General features: G+C 48.8%; 1 long non-coding RNA gene across 1 annotated transcript in view; it reads left to right on the forward strand.

Moving 5' to 3' along the window:
* Window positions 1–710: 710 nt before the first annotated feature.
* The window catches only part of LOC118238767, a 46,390-nt gene continuing 25,680 nt past the window's right edge, over window positions 711–21,420 (forward strand). Inside the window, exon 1 of the long non-coding RNA XR_004769843.1 lies at window positions 711–949. This is a non-coding gene — a long non-coding RNA (uncharacterized LOC118238767). The remainder of the gene's footprint in view (window positions 950–21,420) is intronic.

The following is a 21,420-nucleotide window of genomic DNA, read 5'->3' on the forward strand; positions in this document are numbered from 1 at the left end:
GGGTGGTGTGTAAACTTGGGTAACAGACACAAATACTTCACACAAGTCTCAGAGACATCAGGCTCCTACAGCTGAGATCTGCCCTGTCCCCCAGGGAGGACAGTGGCACCTGTGCCCTGCTGGCTGACCATTGCATGGCCATCAGAAAGCCACTTTGCCCCATTGGACCTGGACTAGTCTGTGATGAGGTGGGAGAGGCCTGACCAATGATTGGCATTGAAGAGCGAGTCGCTTGGTCATCTTGGGGAAAATGGCATTGCCAAGATGAAAAGAAAGCAGAAAGAGAGCCAGGCGTTGGTGGCTCACACCTTTAATCCCAGCACTGGGGAGGCAGAGGCAGGTGGATCTCTGTGAGTTTGAGGCCAGCCTGGTCTGCAGAGCGAGTTCCAGGTCAGCCTCCAAAGCAATACAGAGAAACCCTGTCCCCCCCCCCCCAAAAAAAAGAAAGAAAAGAAAAAGAAGCAGAAAGAAGCCTCAGGCCACCAATATTTCTCAATGTCTGCTTCCAGAGCAAACAATGTTTATTGTGGTAAAATCTGCATTTCATAAAATTTCCCAATGCAACCATATTTAGGGTTCATTTCAAAGACACCAAACATGTTCACATTGATTTGTAACCATCCCTAACCTACAGCTCCAGAGCATTCTCATCGCCCCACACGCAGTCTGCTCATTAAATAACAGCCCCCTTCCCCAGCCTTGGCGTCCCATTCTACTCTGTCTCTGCGAATCAGATGTCAAAGGTGGTGCCCACAGCATCTGCCACTTCATGGCTGGCTTATTTCATTTCTACCTTTCTCAAAGTTTGTCTGTACATGTGCCAAGTATCAGAATTTTTTTCCTCTGTCAGGGTGAAGAGTATCCCTCATCGCTCACTGGACATTTGGGTGAAAACCAAACTCCTTAGATTCCGGCTCATACGTGGGTGCCATGTTTTCTCAAGAACACTGTGAGTGGCTCTACTGAGTCTTTTCTTTCAATCTCTTTAATCCTGTGTTAAAAATAAACAGTGAAACATAAAGTAAGTGGTAAATAGCATGTATTTAAATGATGCTAAATATGTAAACAGGAGTGTCATTCCTCCTCACAGCCCCCTGTAGAGTTATATTTCTCCTATTTTGTTCTAGAAGAATATGTAGGGTACAAAGTCTACATTTCAAAAATAGGATTTCTGCAGCTAATCATCTTAGTGGGACCATGAATGCCAGCCCAGCCTCTGTGAGTCATTTCTTGGATTCTAAAAGGAATGCATTTTAGACAGGAGTTTTTTCATCTTTGAGGTTTGTTTTAAGAAGTGCCAGAAGCAAAAGCAAAATAATGAAATGCCTGGAGCCCTATTCAGCTCCAGAGGCAGCTCTGAAGCCAGTGGGCTAGGTGTGTCCTTGGCTGGAGGGGCCCATACTCCAGTTGGCAAGGCTCCTCTGCACTCTCTTTGGGTATCTGGCGGGACCCACACTCTAGTAGGCAGGGCTCCTCTGTGCTCTCTGGGGGTGTCTGGAGGGACCCACATTCCAGTTGGCAGGGCTCCTCTGTGCTCTCTGGGGGTGTCTGAATCCTGTGAAGTCTCCTTTTGATTTAAGAAACCCCTAAGGTGGCCTGGAGAGATGGCTTAGTAGTTAATAGCATTGGCTGTTCTTCCAGAGGACCTGAGTTGGATTCCCAGCACCCACATATCAGCTCACAGCCATTTGTAACTCCAGTCACAGGGACATCCTCTTCTGGCCTCACAGGCACTGTATGTGTATGCTGTATATATATGAGCAAAATACCTGGATATATAAAATTAAAAATTGAAACCACTGAGGAAGGTGTGATGTAGTGAAGAAGAGAGAGTATTTGAGGAAACAGGATTTAGAAGCTTTTAAAAGCCAGGGCCACCTTTGGAAGTCAATCTCCTTGAGTGGCACTGTGCTGCTCTGGACTTTTCCCCCTGTAGGCATCAGTCTGCTGGTGGCTGTTGACACATGGCTTGTTCTCAGGAGAGCTATTGCTAGCTGTGTGTTTCTTCTGCCCAGTGGCCCTGTCTCTGCTGTATCCAGCCCTCCAGTCATGCTGCATCCTTGGGGTCTTATTCCCACCTGGAGCCCTGGATGCCACCAATGCTCCTCCCTTGTGGGTAAAGCCATCACAGAATCATGTCCATGGCTTGCCTTTTCTCATCCCCCATGCCTGAGGGCTAAAGTTTCCTATCAAAGCCAGGTCTATACCAACACCAACAGGAGGGTTCACCAAGGTCTCCAGCAACTGCACACAGAATATGTTCACCCTGGCGACTCACAGCACAGTGGCAGTGGCAGTACTGATGACATGAGCTCCTTTTTTATGGTGACCAACAAGAGAGGGAAACAGTAGGTAAGTCTACTCAGGGATTTCATGTCACAGGTGTCTCCAGAAGATGGGTAAAGGATGGAGTCTTTCCAAATGCTCATAACCACCTGACCCTCTCATCAAGGAGGAAGTCCCCAGGGCTGTGTCCTCAAAAAACACTTAAGCAAACCCAAGTTTACACACCTGCTAAACCCAGCAACTTAATGGCACCTAACACATGACAGGTCCTCAGTCAAGGGTTTACTGTGTACCAGGGAACATATGTCAAGTGCACCTTGACCCATCTGCAGTGAAAAGCTTTTGAATATGTTCCTATTTTCTGTCCACCTGCAGGGCTCCCCACTGCCCAACACATATTCCCCAAATGCTGTAAGGCCTTCATCTTGGTATTTTGGTAGAGGGAAAAGGAACAGAGGGATGGTCTCAGAAAGGGAGAAATGCATGAGATTTTATGTCAAGGTTTGAGAATAACCGGTGTATTCAAAATGGGAGAAGGCAAGAGGAGGATGTGGAGGACAGCAGAGAGCTCGGGAACTAAGGTGTGAGATGTACAAGGCGGATGGGGGTTGGGGGGCAGCTTTGTTGGGCTTGGTGGTTTGCCGGGGAGGCTTGTGTTTGAGAACCAGCTGTATGGCTGACTTCTTAGGCCAGCAATCTCCTCTCCTCACTGTTGCCCTTCATTTTGACCCTTGCTGTCTCCACCCTTCACCTTCCTCACTTGTTCCCTCTAAGACAGGGCATAAGGGTGGGGATTTCATGATTAAAAGTTAAAAGATTGGGAGGGGATGATTTGCCAAATGGCTAGGCACCCTGGTTGGTCTAATATCATCCAAAGACCCCGAATCTCAGTCCCGGTGATGAGGATCCCAGAGGCTCCATTTGTGATGACACAGGAGAGCCTTTTGTATCTTCATGCTGTTTCCACCAGAAGGAGCCAGGTCAGTGCAGACCCTCAAGGCCACCTTTGGCATCCACCTGTGAAGTGCTGAAGGAGTCTCCCTGTCCCTTTTTGCTCCAAGGGACTTAGAAACCCCACATCTGACAAACACAGTCAGTCTCAGAAGGAGCCTGAGAGCTTTGATCTGTCTCAACAAAGGCTTCCCAGGCTTAGCTGAAAATCAGGATCTGTTTGTTTTTGTTTTACACTTTCTAGCTAAGACCTTAGGTCTTGAAAGGACTGGTGTTTTATTGGAAAGTTCTGTCAGTGTGGTGCCTGTTCTTGGTGCAGTCTGTCCTGAGGACTCTGGAACTGGTGGCCTACCACTCTAGGGGTTCTTGGGAAATGGCATCAGCCAAGGAAATTTGAGGCAGTGACTTGTGTATGTTCTAACTTTCTATACTTTACTTTTGTGTGCATGCTTGAATGAGTGTGTGTGTGTGTGTGTGTGTGTGTGTGTGTGTGTGTGCATGTGTTTGTGCATATATGTGTGTGTATCTGGGTATGTGTTCCTGTGGGTGTACGTGTGTGCACATGTATGTGGAGGCCAAGTGACAGTCCTCAGAACCTTCCCATCTTGTGATTTTGAGACAGGGTTTCTCATTGAGACCAGGACTTGATGGTTAGACCAGGTGGCTGACAAGTCCCAGGGACTCTCTTGTCTCTGACTTTCCAGCACTGGGAGCAGACCAGGTCTTCATGTTTACACAGCAAGCACTCTACCACCTGATCTCTCTCTCTGGCCCACTTGCTTTTCCTTTTTTGTTTTGTTTTTTGTTTTTTTTCTTGAGGCAGGGTCTCACTATGTAGTTTTGGCTGGAACATGCTCTATAAACCAGGCAATCCTTGAACTTACAGAGTTCTGCCTGCCTCTTCCTCCCATGTGCTAGCACTAAAGGCATGCACCACCATGCCCATATTACTAATTTCTTAATATTAAATTTAGAATAGGAGGGAGGTTGCAGGAAGAGATATGGAGAGCATGATGGTATCACCAGTCCTTGAACGGCCATTCTCACCTTTGTATTTTGCTGAAGCTCAGGTCTCTGGCATGCTCAGCAAAATAGCCAGTGTGGGCTTTCCATTCTGAGACCTTCGAGTTACCTGTAACAGTCCAGTCAGGTGTCGCAGCAGCCATGATCACCTAAAGGTCAGCCACAGCTACTTCAAAAACCAAATTTGCTTTTGAAATTTAGAAACAGATGGAAAAGAAATTGGGCAACATTAAAGAAAGTCCCACTGGGATCAACAAATGGATACTGCCCTCTCACCCTGCCGTGGTCTCACTTCTCAGGAATAACCACTTGAGATGGAAACCTGTAACCATTCTGTTTGATTGTTAGGTCACACTCTCCATGTGGCTCAAGAATACATGCTCATCTCAAAAATGGACGTTAGCTGGGGACTTTGTGCACAGAGAAATGAGGACCAGCTAGACTGTGCTTGCAATAATTTGGTGACTTAGCTGGTGGGTTTGTAAGTTCAAATGACAAGTCTGTGTTTATTGCTTCTTATGCTGTTTCTTGGGTCCTCAGATTGACACACAAAGATATGAGGGCTCTGCCCATGTCCCAACCCCTCTGTGTTAGCCACCACAGGGAAACTGGGTCCTCTCAGTGGGTATGAAGTCCATGCCAGTGGTCCCCGACCTCTTTTTGAACCCAGACATTTCTGCTTTTCCCTATCCAAAAAAGTATGACCCTTCTTTAGCATTTCTGGGCTTTGGATCTGGAAGTTTCTGGACCGTGATGGAAATGACCTGAGAAATGCATTTCAGTCCCCTCAGCAGGTGACATGGGATGGTGAGTCTCGTCTGAGAGTACTGGCACGGGATGGCATTCCAGATCTGAAGCTCATTGTACGGGACAACAGGGTGTGGCTACTCCACTCTCACATCAGAGAGAGTTCACACCTTCAACCAGTGCTGAGCAGGTGGTGAGCGTGGCGGACTGGGCGCCGCACAAGTTACCTACCTCCTGGTAGACTCTCTCTCTTTCCAGGGGCTTCCCTGTGTCCCTAGCTCTGCCACTTTACTTCAGGAAGTAGGGTTGTCACATCCAAGTGCCGCTGGGCCTGCTTGCCTGGATGGAAGTGGTGGGCACCTCTCTCACTTTGAAAGAAAGACAGGCTGTCGGAGGGTTAGCGCCATTTTAAATTCTTCCTGTTCCTTTAAAATAGGCCCTGTCTTCTTCCCTTCCTTTCCCACCGTTTCCCCCTTCTCTTCCTTTCCCTTTTCCTCCTTTCCTACCTCTTCCATATGTCCCTGTTTCTAACTAAATACCTAGATGATCAAAATACACATTTCAGAACCCTTACAGGCACTGTCGATTTGGCTGGCACCTCCAGTAAAGTAACCAATTATTTGACTGCTCTGAGGCACATATAATTGATTCTGGAAGAAAAAAATTCCAGGGCTGTGAGAAGGGTTGACTCAGGCCCAGGTCTTGAGGACCATTTGATGGTCACAGGCCCCTGGGGAGGGATGTTACTGTCGGCTATGGGTCACTGGACTCTAGCGGGGTTACTCAACCTGTGTTCAATGGGCAGGTCAATGAAGAGGTGGAATTTAAACTCCTGAGCTCTTGGTGTTATAGCCAACATCTAGTGTTTACAAATACTCAAACCCTGACAACAGCGGTAATTAATACAAGGTTGGTTTGGTTGGGCAAAAACACCAGTTTGCATCTTGCCAATACAGCCACCAGACCCAACAGGCTGAAGTTCTTCATTCAGTGGTTCACCCAGTAACACTGTGTCCTTGAAAATGAAGTGTCCCACGGGGAGATGGCTCCATTGGTAGAGTGCTTGCTATGCAAACAGGAGGACCTGAGTTTAAACGCCAGCACGTGGGAAAAGGCCAGGCTTGGTTGTGCGCTCTTCCTATACCAGGGAGAGAAACCGGCTGATGCCTCAGGAAGCTGCAGGTCCCAGTGAGAAACTGTGTCTCTGAAAACAAGGTAGATGACATCTGAGGAAGGCTGACATCCAAGTCTGTCCTCTGGCCTCCACATAATACACATGCACTTGCACACACATGAACATACATGCTTGGTATACAGACACACACACGCACACACAATGCATAGTTGGACATACATAGAGCACACACACGCCTGCCCAGACACACACACACACACACACACACACACACACACACACACACACACACACACACGGCACTCATGCATACATGCTAATAATAAGTGTCTGCCCTGGATTCGTGCTTAGCTCTGGAAATGGCATTTGCAAAGTGGTTTTAGTTAAAAATGACAATTTTACCCTCTTCATCCTTCTCCTCTTTCAGTAGAGGAGGGGCTTGGCTCAGCGTTCGGGAAACAGCTTCTCCTGAAGTGCTTTCTTGTGAACAGAGTGGCCTCTTCCCCGTTGCACCAACAAGACAGTATCTCCCTGGGCTGTTAGTGAGCACATGGGACTCCTGCTTTCCCTCTGACATGGAGAAAGGCCCACCCATTCTGTCAGGCAGTAGGAGACCCAGCCTGGATATGAGGTGTGCTGACAGGTGACCTGGGAGTGGGAAGGGCATGTATTAGACCCAGCTCTCCAAGGCCTCGTGTGTGTGTGTGTGTGTGTGTGCGCGCGTGTGCGTGTGTGCGCGCGCGTGTATGTGTGCGTGTGTGTGATCCCTCCCCCCTCCCCTGTTTTGCCAATACAAGGTGGAAGGTGGAGGAGGCTCTGCTGATTGGGAAGTCCAGGCCCCTCTCCTCTCAGAAGCCAGACATCCAGTTAGCTCCAGGGTGACTTGGCCAGGGACTTTGCCCATGCGAGCTTGAGCGTAGGAGGCAATGCCCTGTCGGCAGCCACCTTGTCTTCCTCCTTGCTCAATATTTTTTTGCTCCTGCAGAGCTGGTCATGGATTTCCTGAAATCCAACCAGGCCTTTTAGTCTGGGTCACCTAGGACACCTGAGATCAGGCTGGGCGAGCTGCTGCTGCTGTCTTCATCTGTGACAGGGAGAATGCAGGAGGCTTAATTAGTCTGTGTTTGCCAAGCTCTTTGCAGACACTCAGGGCTCATGAAAGCCGTTCTCATTATGGTGATAACAACGGGCTTCTCTGGACTTTAATGTTTGCTTCCCTCCATTTGGAGGTCTGACAGGCTAGAGTTACAGAGCTCCTCGCTCACATGGGTGAGACCCTGGTGGGAGGAGACAGTTAGGAGGGAGGGAGGGAGAGAGAGAGAGAGAGAGAGAGAGAGAGAGAGAGAGAGAGAGAGAGAATGAGAATGAATTTGTATGTGCTGTGTGTGGTTTGTGTCTTGTGATGTGTGTGGTATGTGGTGTGTGTGTATGGTGTGTAGTATGAGTGGTAAATGTTATGTAGTGTGTGTGTGGTATGTGTATGGTATGTGGTGTGTGTGTATGGTGTGTAGTATGAGTGGTGTATGTGTGTGTGTGGTGTGGTGTGTGTGGTGTGTGTGTGTGGTATGTATGTATGGTATGTGTGTGTGTGTGTAGTGTGGTATATCTGTGTGGTGTGTGTGCATGTGCACGCGCGTGTGCGCGTGCTCGCGCCCGGGGGGTGCATTGTGTCTGGCGAGCAGACCTGCAGTGGCTGTGAGGGGAGGGACAGAGCCCTTGTCTAGGTGCTGTTTCTGGTGGCGGCAGTGAACTTGTGTTCTTAGAACACCACCCACGCCCGGGCGCTGCCAGGAGCTGTGCCGCCCACACAGGATCAGTGGAGCCGTCATGAAAGGAATGCAAGCTTCCAACTGACTCCAGGATCTGAAGTTTCTTTTTTCCCTCCTCTGGAACAGCTTGACATTATTGCTTCTCTTCTCTGTCGGGATCCTTGGGAAACTCCACCTCTCCTCCACCCCCACTGCCCTCACCTCTGCCCCCTGGGTCAGGGATCCGGAGCGAGCTGTGCCCCTCCCCATCAGGTGGCTGTAGCCACTCAGGGCTCTGTAGTCACCTTGCAGATTCTCCAGGAAGCCATGCAGAGGCAGCCTGCAGAGCCTGCAGAGGGTGGGACTGGAGATGGTCCTTCACAGCAACAAGGCCACTTCCCACCCAAGCTCTGGGTAGAGAGAGCAGTGAGGGAGGTACACAGGGTGGCCACCCAGGGGACATGAGGCCATGAGGACTGTTGAGGCAGCGGTAAGAGCGAACCATCCTGCTACTAGCGAACTGTCCTGCTACTGCCTCTGTGTGCTGGCTGGGAGCAAGGGGGAGGGAAGTCTGTTTCCTCACACTGTCCATTTTCTGTCTTTCCCTCCCCTTCACTGGCTGCCAGCAGCAAGGTGGTCTCAGGCTTTCTTAAAAAAACAAAACAAAACAAAACAAAAAACTGTCTTGTGCTAGGTCATATAGCCCAATGGTTAGAGCACTTACCAGGGCCTCTGTGAAGCCCTGGGTTCCAAACCTGGTTATCTTCTTCCTACAATAAGATGTCACTGCCATCCCATAATACCACTTTAAGCATCTTAAGGAATATGGTCCAGTGGTTTGAAAAAAATCACATCAATTATTTGACGCTAGCTGTCTAATTTCAGAGCACTTCCACTAGCCCCAGGATAAGCTCTGCACCGGTGAGCAATCAGTCCCCATCCACTCTGGGCTCGAACCATTCACAGATGTGGAGGCCCTGTACTCATCATTTCATCTCTGGCTTCTGTGGCTAGCCAGCTGCGCCGTGGTGCGCACCCGAGCTGTGTTCCAGCTCAGTTTAATAACTAGTTCACCGTTGGCCAGGATGCTTTTCCATTCTGGGTTTTCTTTTTTCCATTCTCATCAGCAATGGACGGCTGTGGCCTTTAAGTGCCTTGCTTTGTGGGAGCCACCTAATTTCTCCTCTTCCTCCCGTGAGCTGGTAGACTCGGTGCCAAGCACTTGATGTCTAAAATCTGCTGCTCTGATGGGAATCTGCTGAATGACAGACAGTTCAGCAGTGATCGGCCATCTAAAGAAAGGCAACGGTGGCAGGTGCAGAGTTTAGCATTTTGCTCACAAACCCAGCTGATGAGCCTTGCCAGGAAGGTGTAGTCCACACAGCTTGCTTTCTAAGGGTTCTGGTTAATGGAAACCTGTTTCCTATGGACTGCCGACACAGCCTTTGGACTTCAGGTTTTGTTAATAGACCACAGCAGCTGAAACACTGGAGGTGAGAGCGGTGGAAAGTCTCCTGAAGTGGCCTCTACTCTGAGTGCTGTTCTGTCAGCAAGAGGCTTGAAGAAGAAGCAGGGACGGGACAGTGAAACGTTCCAGAACCATGTTGTGTCCAGGAGACCTTGGGATCGTCTTTGTGGGGAATAGGACAGAGATTGCTGGCCGCATAGGGAGTTGACATTCACAGAGGGTCTCAGGTGGGTGGCTGCAGCCAGAGGGTCTCAAAGAGCTGGGTGGCAGCACACATTTGCAGGGACTGGAGAGAGGCCTGGTGGAGATTTAGGATGCATTTATTACAGACAGTGACCTGGAGACCCAGCCAAGACTTCAAGGATCCTCTCTGTCTGTGACTTGAACCCATGAGCTTAGACTGGGTGTGGCAGGGAGGAGAAAGAGAGGGCCAAACCCTGAAAAATCCCAGGCTCTTGGGGTCAGGCTTCACTGGGACTTACCAAGTGGGTGGCCCTGCTGGGCTGGGGAGTTTGGACTATGCAAATGCAATGCTTCCTTGGCTTATGAAACTCTCGGGAGGTAAATTAATTTCTGAGGCAATAGGGCATTAGTCTGAGGCAATGGGCTGTCTTCAGATCCACCTAAGCCCTCGTTGGAATCAGATAGGGTGATTCACAGTAGTTGGGAGACTCTGAAAGTTGCTTTCTTTCTGAGACACCAGGCTGGTGCCACACACAGGGCAGGGCTCCGCCTGGAATTGGTGTAGCTGGTTAGTACATTGTCTTTTACACCCTCAGAATACTGGGAGGAGGACAAAGCAGCCTGTGGCTGTTTGTTGGTCCTGGGCCCCTTTGGTCATTTCTCTACCACAGCTGCCCCGGAGCTTCCTTCTCCAAGAAGGATGTTTGTGGTCTCTGAGTCTAATGCCATTGCTTCTGCTGGAGATGGGCATGACATTGCCAAGGTCGTTGGTCACCCCCTGCAGATCCTCAGAGGTTGGGGCCATAGTACCTCCCTGGGCCATGGAGCTAGTCTACCGAGGGAGTGTTCAGAGAGAAGGCCACCCGATACAGAGGCTGCAGATGGAACTGGGTGACACCACTCTTATTTCAATTCCGTACCCTCCCCTGCTATTCTCAGAAGGGCCTGCATGGCTGCTTTTTAGGAAGGCTTATTCGGAGACACCAGCCTTGGAGGACTCACATGTCACTTCCCCCATCTTGTCTGTAGACCCAGAGTGGCCTGGCCTTGCAGAGAAGAGCCAAGAAATTGGTGCTGAGCCACAAGGAGTAATGACCCACATTTCCCGTGCTGCATGATTGGAGTACCCTGTGCTTAGGAAACATAAGAGCAAACTAGAGAGGAATCCCTGAAGCAAACCTCTCCTAATTGCAAAACCTGACTCAGTGTGTGCCTGCCTGTCATGGCACTGATGGCAGCTGTGGCTCTTGGGGGAGGTGTGGAGCACCTGAGGAAGCTTGTCTGCACTGCCCACTCTCACTGTCCTTGGCATATTCAGTAGAATCAAAGCCACTGCTAGACATAGGCCTCTGGGACCAGGACTGGATGAGCCAGACCCCGAGTCCATTGTTGCCACAGAGATAGCTCGCCAAGAATTGCAGCTTCCATGGCATCCAGCACACAGCCCCTTACTGGCTTCCAGTCTCGTCAGAATCAAGTATGGTCTGTTCTTTGTGGTCGCCAAGCTGCTGGTCCCTAGGGATCTAGTTCTGTGGTTCCTTAGAGCCCCTGAGACTGGTGAGTGAGTTGGAGGCATGCAAATCACTCTCAAGATGTGACCAAGCCAAGGAAAAGTCAGTAGTGACTACTGCTGTTCCCTTGGCTGGGTCTGTCCTGGTCTTAGCTTATCCAAGCATGGGCAGAGCTCTTGAGCCATCCTTATACCCCACAGCTCTCCATCTTCCTCCCTCCAATTTGCCCCAAGGCCATGAAAGGAGGGCAAGAATGTGGGTTCTCCCCTGGGCTTTGTTGGGAACTTCACTCCCTCTCCACTGCGTCCCAGGAATTTCCTACTCCTCACTTGGGGTAGCAACTCTCGCCTCTCAAAGCTCCGAGCCTCCTCTCAGAGATAGGAGAAACCCCAGGCTTGGACACTCTTCCTCAGGGTGCTCCATGCAGCTAGGTCAGGGTTAAGACTAGGACAGACCCAGACAAGAGGGCAGTTGCAGTTTTCTCTGTTAGTTTTTTCTGTCAGAAACAATTCTTAAGCATTTTCTTTTTTTTTTCACTTTCTTTTTTTCCCCAACTTTTTATTTGAATTAGCATCAGGATTGTTTTACATGACAATCCCATTTCCCTTCTCCCACCCATCCTCCCCTACCTGCCCCCCCAACTAAAACCTTATCTGTCACATATCTTTTCTGCTCCCCCTGGATGGTGAGGCCTTCCATAGGGTGTCATCAGAGTCTGTCATTTCCTTTGGGATAGGGCCTAGGCCCACTCCTGTGTATCTTGGCTCAGGGAGTGTCCCTCTATGTGGATTGGGCGCCCAATGTCCACACCTATGCTAGGGATAAGTACTGAACAACTACAGGAGGTCCCGTAGAATTCCGGGGTTTCCTTACTGAAACCCACGTTCCTGGAGTCTGGATCAGTCCCATCATAGATGTTTCTGAAGATTTAAGATGAAGTGCTCTCATCCTAGGACATAGCACACACACTCATGCACACACACTCACTCATACAGGTGCACACAAGAACACACACTCACTCATACAGGTGCACACAAGCACACACACTCACTCATACAGGTGCACACAAGAACACACACTCACTCATACAGGTGCACACAAGAACACACACTCACTCATACAGGTGCACACAAGAACACACACTCACTCATACAGATGCACACAAGAACACATACTCACTTATACAGGTGCACACAAGAACACACACTCATACAGATGCACACAAGAACACACACTCACTCATACAGGTGCACACAAGAACACACACTCACTCATACAGGTGCACACAAGAACACACACTCACTCATACAGGTGCACACAAGAACACACACTCACTCATACAGGTGCACACAAGAGCACACACTCACTTATACAGGTGCACACAAGAACACACACACTTATACAGGTGCACACAAGAACACACACTCACTCATACAGGTGCACACAAGAGCACACACTCACTCATACAGGTGCACACAAGAACACACACACACTCACACAGGTGCACACAAGAAGATACTCATACAGGTGCACACAAGTACACACACACACTTATGCAGGTGCACACAAGAACACACACTCACTCATACAGGTGCACACAAGAACACACACTCACTTATACAGGTGCACACAAGAACACACACTCACTCATACAGATGCACACAAGAACACATACTCACTTATACAGGTGCACACAAGAACACACACTCATACAGATGCACACAAGAACACACACTCACTCATACAGGTGCACACAAGAACACACACTCACTCATACAGGTGCACACAAGAACACACACTCACTCATACAGGTGCACACAAGACACACACTCACTCATACAGGTGCACACAAGAACACACACTCACTCATACAGGTGCACACAAGAACACACACTCACTCATACAGGTGCACACAAGAACACACACTCACTCATACAGGTGCACACAAGAGCACACACTCACTCATACAGGTGCACACAAGAACACACACACACTCACACAGGTGCACACAAGAAGATACTCACTCATACAGGTGCACACAAGTACACACACTCACTCATACAGGTGCACACAAGAACACACACTCACTCATACAGGTGCACACAAGAACACACACTCACTCATACAGGTGCACACAAGAACACACACTCACTCATACAGGTGCACACAAGAACACACACTCACTCATACAGGTGCACACAAGAACACACACTCACTCATACAGGTGCACACAAGAACACACACTCACTCATACAGGTGCACACAAGAACACACACTCACTCATACAGGTGCACACAAGAACACACACTCACTCATACAGGTGCACACAAGAACACACACTCACTCATACAGGTGCACACAAGAACATACACTCACTCATACAGGTGCATACAAGAACACACACTCATACAGGTGCACACAAGAACACACACTCACTCATACAGATGCACACAAGAACACACACTCACTCATACAGGTGCATACAAGAACACACACTCATACAGGAGCACACAAGTACACACACTCACATTTACAGGTGCACACAAGAACACACACACTTATACAGGGGCACACAAGCACACACACTCATACAGATGCACACAAGAACACACACTTATACAGGTGCACACGAGACACACACTCACTCATACAGGTGCACACAAGAACACACACTCACTTATACAGTGCACACAAGAACACACACTCACTCATACAGAGGTGCACACAAGAACACACACACACTTATACAGGTGCACACATGCACACACACTCACACATGTGCACACAACCACAATACTCATACATGTGTACACATGTGCACACACTTATACACATGCACACATGTACTCACACTGATACAGATGCACACAAGCACATACACACTGATCCATATGCACACATGCACACGCACTCCCACACACATGCTGTTGTTTTGCTAATAGCGGCATGTAGGGGAAGGATTTGGTCTCTAAGCTTGAACACGCTCTGAGGGATAGGGACAGTAGCTCCTGGCTAAGCTTGGCCACTTTGCAGCTATGGACCCTGGCACCGTTTACAGACTTCCACATGCCCCCTTCCTGCACGTGATGGAGGAGAATCACGTCTGGGCTTGGCATGGGGCAGAACAGACTATTGAAAAATTCACACATGAACTCACGTGTCCCTGCTCCGACTGCTTGGGTGCAGGCCCTGCACAGAGCACACAGCATTCCATGTTGGTCAGAATAGTCATTATTGTGATTACCCCGTCATCTTTGGTGTGTCGAGTCAGGACTTAGTCACATTTTATTTTATGTCCACTCCTGGCTCAGATGCTATCAGCAAGTCTCTGTATTCCTTTAGAAAACTAGAAAGCCTGCCCCGGGGTTTTGTTGGATGTTGGAATCACTGCTGGGCTTAGCACAGCTCTCGTTTTCTTCTTATGGGTGCTTCTTTATTTATTATTTTTATCTACTTAGTTTTGGTTTTTGAGATATGGTCTCATTAGCCTAGGCTGGCCTCAAACTTTATATTTAGCTGAGACTAGACAATCTCCTGATCCTCCTGCCTCCATCTCTTAAGTGATACAATGACAGGAGGATGCCACCAAGCCTGCTTCCTCTCAGATATTTTCAAGAGGACAGCATGGGTCACCAGCTGTACCTGTCTTTGTGTGTGTGCGCGTGTGCGTGTGCGTGTGCGTGTGCACGCGTGCATGTGTGTGTGTGTGTGTGTGTGGTTTATGCAGACATGTGTGTGTGGCTCCTTTTCAGGAGCTACCTGGCTTTAAATATATATATATATATATATATATATATATATATATAATATATATATATATTTGTTTTGTGGGTTTTTTAAGGGGGTTATGCAATGCAAATCATATATGTGACGATCAGAGGGTAACTTACAGGAGTTGGCTCTTTTCTTCCTTGTGGGGCCTGGGGACCCTCAATTTGACTGGGATGGTTGGTTGGCTGACCAGGGAGCCTAGTCATCCTCCTGTTTCCCTCTCCCCAGTGCTGGGATTATGAATATGCACTACCATGCCAGGCTTTTTTTTTTTTTTTGCAGATTTTTAAAAATTTGAATTAGAAACAAGATTGTTTTACATGTCAATCCCAGTTCCCTTCTCCCTCCCCTCCTCCCCTACCACCCCCCAACTAAAACCTTATCTGTCACATATCCTTTCTGCTTCCCCTGGATGGTGAGGCCTTCCATAGGGTGTCATCAGAGTCTATCATATACTTTTGGACAGGGCCTAGACCCACCCCCATGTGTCTTGGCTCAGATAGTGTCCCTCTATGTGGAATGGGCTCCCAAATTCCACACCTAGGCTAGGTATAAGTACTGAACTCCTACAGGAGGTCCCGTAGATTTCTGAGATTTCCTCACTGAAACCCACGTTCCTGGGGTCTGGATTAGTCCCATGCTGGTATTCCAGCTATCAGTCTGGGGAGCAAGAGCTCCCCATTGTTCAGGTCAGCTATTTCTGTGGGTTTCACCAGCCTGGTCTGGACCCCTGTGCTCTTCACTCGTCCTTCTCTGCATCTGGATAACAGTTCAGTGATTAGCTGTGGGTGTCTGCTTCTACTTCCACCAGCTGCTGGGTGAAGGCTATAGGATGGCGTATAAGTCAGTCATTAATCTCATTATCAGGGGAGGGCATTTAAGGTAGGTAGCCTCTCCTCTGTTGCTTAGATTGTTAGTTGGTGTCATCTTTATAGATCTCCAGACATTTCCCTAGTGCCTGATTTCTCTGTAAACCTAAAATGTCTCCCTCTATTATGGTATCTCCATTCTTGCTATCTTCTATTCTTCCCCTGACTCAAACTTTCTGCTCCCTCATGTCCTCTGCATCTCTCTTCTTCTCCCCTTCTCATTCTCCTAGCTCCCTCCCCGCTCTTCCCCTGCTCCCAATTTGCTCAGGGTATCTTGGCCCTTTCCCCTTCTCCAGGGGACCATGTATGTCTCTCTTAGGGTCCTCCTTGTTTACTAGCTTCTCTGGCAGTGTGGATTGTAGGCTGGTAATCCTTTACTTTATGTCTAAAATCCACATGTCATGTTTGTCTCTTTGCAATTGAGTTACCTTGCTCAGAATGGTTTCTTCTAGTTCCATCCATTTTCCTGCAAATTTCAAGATTCCATTGTTTTTTTCTGCTGAGTAGTACTCCATTGAGTAAATGTACCACATTTTCTCTATCCATTCTTCAGTTGAGGGGCATCTAGGCTGCTTCCAGTTTCTGGCTATTACAAATAGTGCTGCTATGAACATCATTGAACAGATGTCCTTGTTGTATGAATGTGCTTCTTTTGGGTATATGCCTAAGAGTGGAATTGCTGGATCTTGTGGTAGACTCATTCCCATTTTCTTGAGGAGTCGCCATACTGATTTCCACAGTGGCTGTACAAGTTGGCACTCCCACCAGCAGCGGAGGAGTGTTCCTTTCTCCGAATCCTCTCCAGCATAAACTCATTGGTGTTTTTGATTTTGGTCATTCTGACAGTAGTAAGATAGTATCTCAGAGTTGTTTTGATTTGCATTTCCCTGATGCCATGCCTGGCTTTCTACATGGGTACTAGGAGCTGAACTTGCATGGCAAGTAATTTTTGTCCTGTGACCTCCCCACTTCACTGTCCTGGTCAGTTTTCACTTCATCTCCATGGACAGTTGCTGGTGTCGATTTGACAAACAACTGCTCTTATTCTCAAGAGTTGATAAAGACACTTCAAGTGAGACTCATTCAGGCAGGTCACCTGTGTTAGTGGTGTGTGTGTATGGGGGCGGGCACAATGACATAGTGCATGCTCTAGCTCCCACCCAGGCAGCTCAGTTAAGATCCTTGCTATTCTGTGTGTTTACCCCACAGCATTTGCTCTGCTGGTCCAGTCCCAGGAAAGGAAGGCCAAACCTGGGGGAGGGGGCATTGTCAGGCTCCAAGTTAGAATGTGAGTCTGCCTTTCTGGAGAAATACTGGAAGCACTGGAAGCCAGCAAGGTGAGGGCTACGGGTGCCTAGCTACCTCTGGCCTGGAGATAGACAGGCCGGGCTGGCTCAGTGACAGGGTGGCAGCTGTATAGAGCTTTGGCCTGGCTGTGCCTTTGCTGACAGCAGAGCCCTGGAGCAGGGCTGCTGACGTGTGCTGACTGAGCAGGCTATTTACCAGGCTGTTTTTCAACAACTGAAATTCTGGTAAGGGCTGGGAATGCATTATGGTATGCGTGCTCTCCTTTAAAGCACTGAGTGTGTCCCCCAGGCAGCATGTGGGCCAAGAAGGGGGGAGTCCCTGAAGATTGCTAGAGGGCAGCCAGGTAAACCCATGACGGGAAGAACTTCTTGGGGTGGCCATGGCTGTGTGAGCATTGCCCAGATGTACAGGCAAGCTTCCAATGACTTCCAGGAGCTTCCTCCTGAGGCTCTGACAAAGCATGTGGCCTAGGATTAGGAACTGTCCCAGGTTGCAGTTTTCTTGAGGGAAGCACCCAAGTCTTTCTTCTCTTCAGGTCTCAGGTGTCCTACTTCCAATAGAGCATCATCTGTGCATTCCTTGGTGGACACAACCCTGTCCTAGGCCTAGACTGACACCTCCCTGCGTGCGGCGGGTGGGAAAGCGGCAGTCTTCTCCTAATGTAGACTTTTGTGTCCTGGCAGTCTCTCCTGGCTTCCGTGTCAGAGTCCCAGGCCCTTGGCGAGTGTGTGGTGCCCAGACTTTTGCTGATGACGATCACTTGTAGAGGTTCTGTGGGGAAGCCGTACGCTTCCAAGAGACCTCTGCTGGGATACAAAGGTACTCGGCACCTAAAAAGGCTCTCTTCCTGACTTCTTATGGAAGTCAGAAAAAAACCAATGGGCAGTTTGATGGCTGCTTTCTATTAGAAACCGTTTCCTGTAGGCAAGGATCAAGCTATCTACTGAGGTGAGAGAGAATAGTTATGATAATTCTAGCTGACATCAACTGCTCTACTTGTCCCAAAGCCTAAGCTCTCTAGAATCCTATAGTAGTTTTGTGAGGCTCAGAGAAGGTCAGGGTCATCCATGCAATGTTGCCTGGAAAGAAACAGTTTGTTCAACGGGTGCATGGGCATCGAGGAGCAGGGGCAGGACTAGAGAGTAACCTACGGTATTAACACAGAGTCTTCCCAAAGCCAAATAATACAGCTGTGGTTGGACCTTGACACTTTAATTAAAAAACACATTTATGTGGCTTGTCTTCTCATCCTTCCTGGGGTCAGTCAGAGGCAATAAACTCAAGGAAGAGATGCATTTCCTGAGGGAGGGAGCCATCACCCCACAAGTGCCAGGCTCCAGTGCACTGTGGCCCCTCATGAGTTCTCCCAGGACTATACCTTCCTTCACCAACTGCTACCTAGTGTAGAGCGGTAGGGGAGACGTGAGATTAAGAATCATCTACCCATAGAGGCCTGGAGTCTGACAGTCTGCCTCCAGGCCAGGAGCCAGGAAAGCTGGTGGGACCATCTTAGTCTGGTTGGGAGGGAAAATGATGGTGTGAGTTCTACTGCAAGCATGAGAATTGAACATCCAGAGTGTGAGTTTCAGTATGTGGGCAGCCAAGCTCAAGCAGGCAAAATCCCCTTTCTCTGCTTATTCTATTTTGGCCCCAGAGGATTTTGTTTTTTGTTTTTTATTTTGGTATTTTTGAAACAGGGTTTCTCTGTGTAGCTTTGTAGACCAGGCTGGCCTCAAACTCATAGAGATCCACCTGCCTCTACCTCCCAAGTGCTGGGATTAAAGGCGTGCATCACCACTGCTGGGCTGGGCCCCAGAGCTATTTCATGAGGCTCACTTTTATTCAGTCCACCAAAGTGAACGATAATCTCTTCTGGACATGTCAAGAAACTGTGCTCAACTGAACATCTGGGCTCCTCATGGCTCTGTCAGGCTGACATGTAAAATTAACCATCAAGTTTATACTTTCCTTGTATAGAGGATGCAGGGATGGTTACATATAGTCCCCCACTGGTGCTCTTGAGGCATTACACATGGAAAGGTTGCACATACACACACACACACACACACACACACACACACACTGAAAGGCCGACACTGAGGAGGGCATCTAGAAGCCAGGGAAGGCAAGCTACAGAGTGGACATAAAGTCGTGCATGGGATTTCAGAAGCTGCATGAAAAAAAGTTCCTCTCTGTAGGACTCAGCAGCTGTTTTAAGTTCAGTCAAATCCCCAAAAAGGTTAGCTTGAAGTCCCTACCCTGTACCTGTAAGTGTGACCGCGTTTGGAAATGGCACCTTGGGAAAAAAAAACAAGTTGAACCAAAGCCATGCTACAGAACAGAGTGACATTTAATCTAAGGTGGCCAGAGGCCTTCTAAGATGAGGGATGTAAACACAGAGATGAGAGCTACATGACAAACAGAAGCAGATTGGACTCGTGTAGATTCCGAAGTCAAGAAATGCCAGAAAATGATGGCAGCCACCAGAAACCGGGAGGGAGGGAGGGAGGGAGGGAGGGAAGGAAGGAGGGAGAGAGGGAAAGAAGGAGGGAGAGAGGGAGGGAGGGAGAAAGGGAGAAAGAAGTAGGAGTCCTGCCTCCACCTGGCCCCCAGACATCAACAGAGGGGCTGTTGCATCAAGCTGCCTGCTTGGACTTTAAACTTTTCTTTCACATCGATTGATTGATTGATGATTGATTGATTGATTGTGCCTGTGCATCTCAGCACATGTGGAATCTCAGAGGACCGCCTGTGGGAACCCTTCTCTCCTTGCATCACGCAGGTTCCAGGGATCTTCGGGCATGATGGCAGAGCCCATCCTGGCTGAGCTGTCACTCCAGCCCACTTGTGATACTTTTGTTATCGCAGCCATAGGAACCTCATGTCAGTTGCTCACAGCTCAGGTGGGAAGGCAGGCAGGACTCCCTGGAGTGGAGAGGGTGGGCTGGGTTGAGGAAACTGTAAATCACCAGAGACGGCAGGTGCAACCCACTTTTTTTTTTTCCCTGTAAAGTGGGCGCACCTTTCCCTCTGTCTTAGTAAGAGTCCCTGTTACACACCAAACCTCGTGGTCTTCAGCCATTTCCCAGCAGCCCTCACCGGTGTTGTACTTATGGAAGGCTGCAGTTTTTGCCAGGTGATGGGGGAGGGAGGGCAAAGGAAGGGGGAGATAGATTCTATCATTTGCACTTGTACCCCTCAAGACAACTTCCCCCTCTGGAGTCCTTAACTCCAGTATCAGAGGTCCTGATTTTTCCACTGTAAGCATACTGATCATATGCCCTCAGAGGTGGCATATGCATTTCTGGAGCACCCATCTGTATGAAGAGACAGGGTGGGGTGGGGAGTGCAAGCAGCTCTACTTAAGGGGGAGGGGGTCATGCCTCATCACGCTAATGAACTCCAGAAATCAATTACCAGAGGAGAGAAGAAAAGAGGAGAGAAGAAGCCACGCTGACTTGGAGAAAATGCCATTGGAGCTATGAATGTGTCTGCCCCCTCCCCCCCAGTCTAGGGTGTTAGCAGCTTGGTCCTCAGTGGGATGGTGCTGGGAGTGGAACTCACGGATGGTGAGTAGGGCCAGAGGGCTCTGCCCTGGTGGATGGACTGATCTGGGAGTCATAGACAGGCTGGGAACTGTTGGGCATCTTATCAGACAAGTTTGACTGTCTGCACTTTGCCGCAGGCCGATACAGCCAGGCTACACAGGCCTGACACAGGCTTTCCTGGCCTTGCACTTCTTAGCTGCCCGAACTGTAAGGAATTTTTTTTTTTCTGTACAAATTTTGAATCTGTGATAAAAAAAACAGTCAAGACCGTCTGATCTATCTGATGGTTTTCCATATCGCCTTTCTCCCTCTCTCTGCTGACCTGTGACTGGTCCAGGTGTTTGAAGGGCTTGGGGCATTCATCGCTTACTTAAATTTGAATCCCCCTGCACTGTCTTCCCTCTTTGGATTCTCCTGCAACCCAGCAGCAGAGTTCTGATGTTTCGCCGTCCACTCACTGACCACACTGATCAAGTGGAAGGGCACACAAGCCAACTCTTACTCCCTTCCCTGTCTCCTGTGCGTGTGGCCCTGGAGGAGGCTAGAGTCCCATGTGAAAGCCGAGAGGTTATCCAGTTACATTCCGGAAGATTTGAAGACATGACATGGAGCCCACTCCAGGACAGGCCTCATGCTCAGGATTACTTGACCGACACAAATCCGACACCTTGTGTTCTTGGTGGCTTTCTTTCTCTTCTTTTTGTCTTGTTTTAAAAGAGGAAGAAAGAACTCAAAGTTGGTTGTGTAGGGAGTGGGGGAAGACCTGGTAGAGTTAGAGGATGGGAAAGTATGGTAAAAAAAATATTCTGTATGAAATTCTCAAATAAAACAATGTATTTCAATGGATCAGATTAGGAAGAGCTATTTACTTA

This window comes from Cricetulus griseus, chromosome 4, assembly GCF_003668045.3.
Source record: "Cricetulus griseus strain 17A/GY chromosome 4, alternate assembly CriGri-PICRH-1.0, whole genome shotgun sequence".
NCBI classification, from domain to species: Eukaryota; Metazoa; Chordata; class Mammalia; order Rodentia; family Cricetidae; genus Cricetulus; species Cricetulus griseus.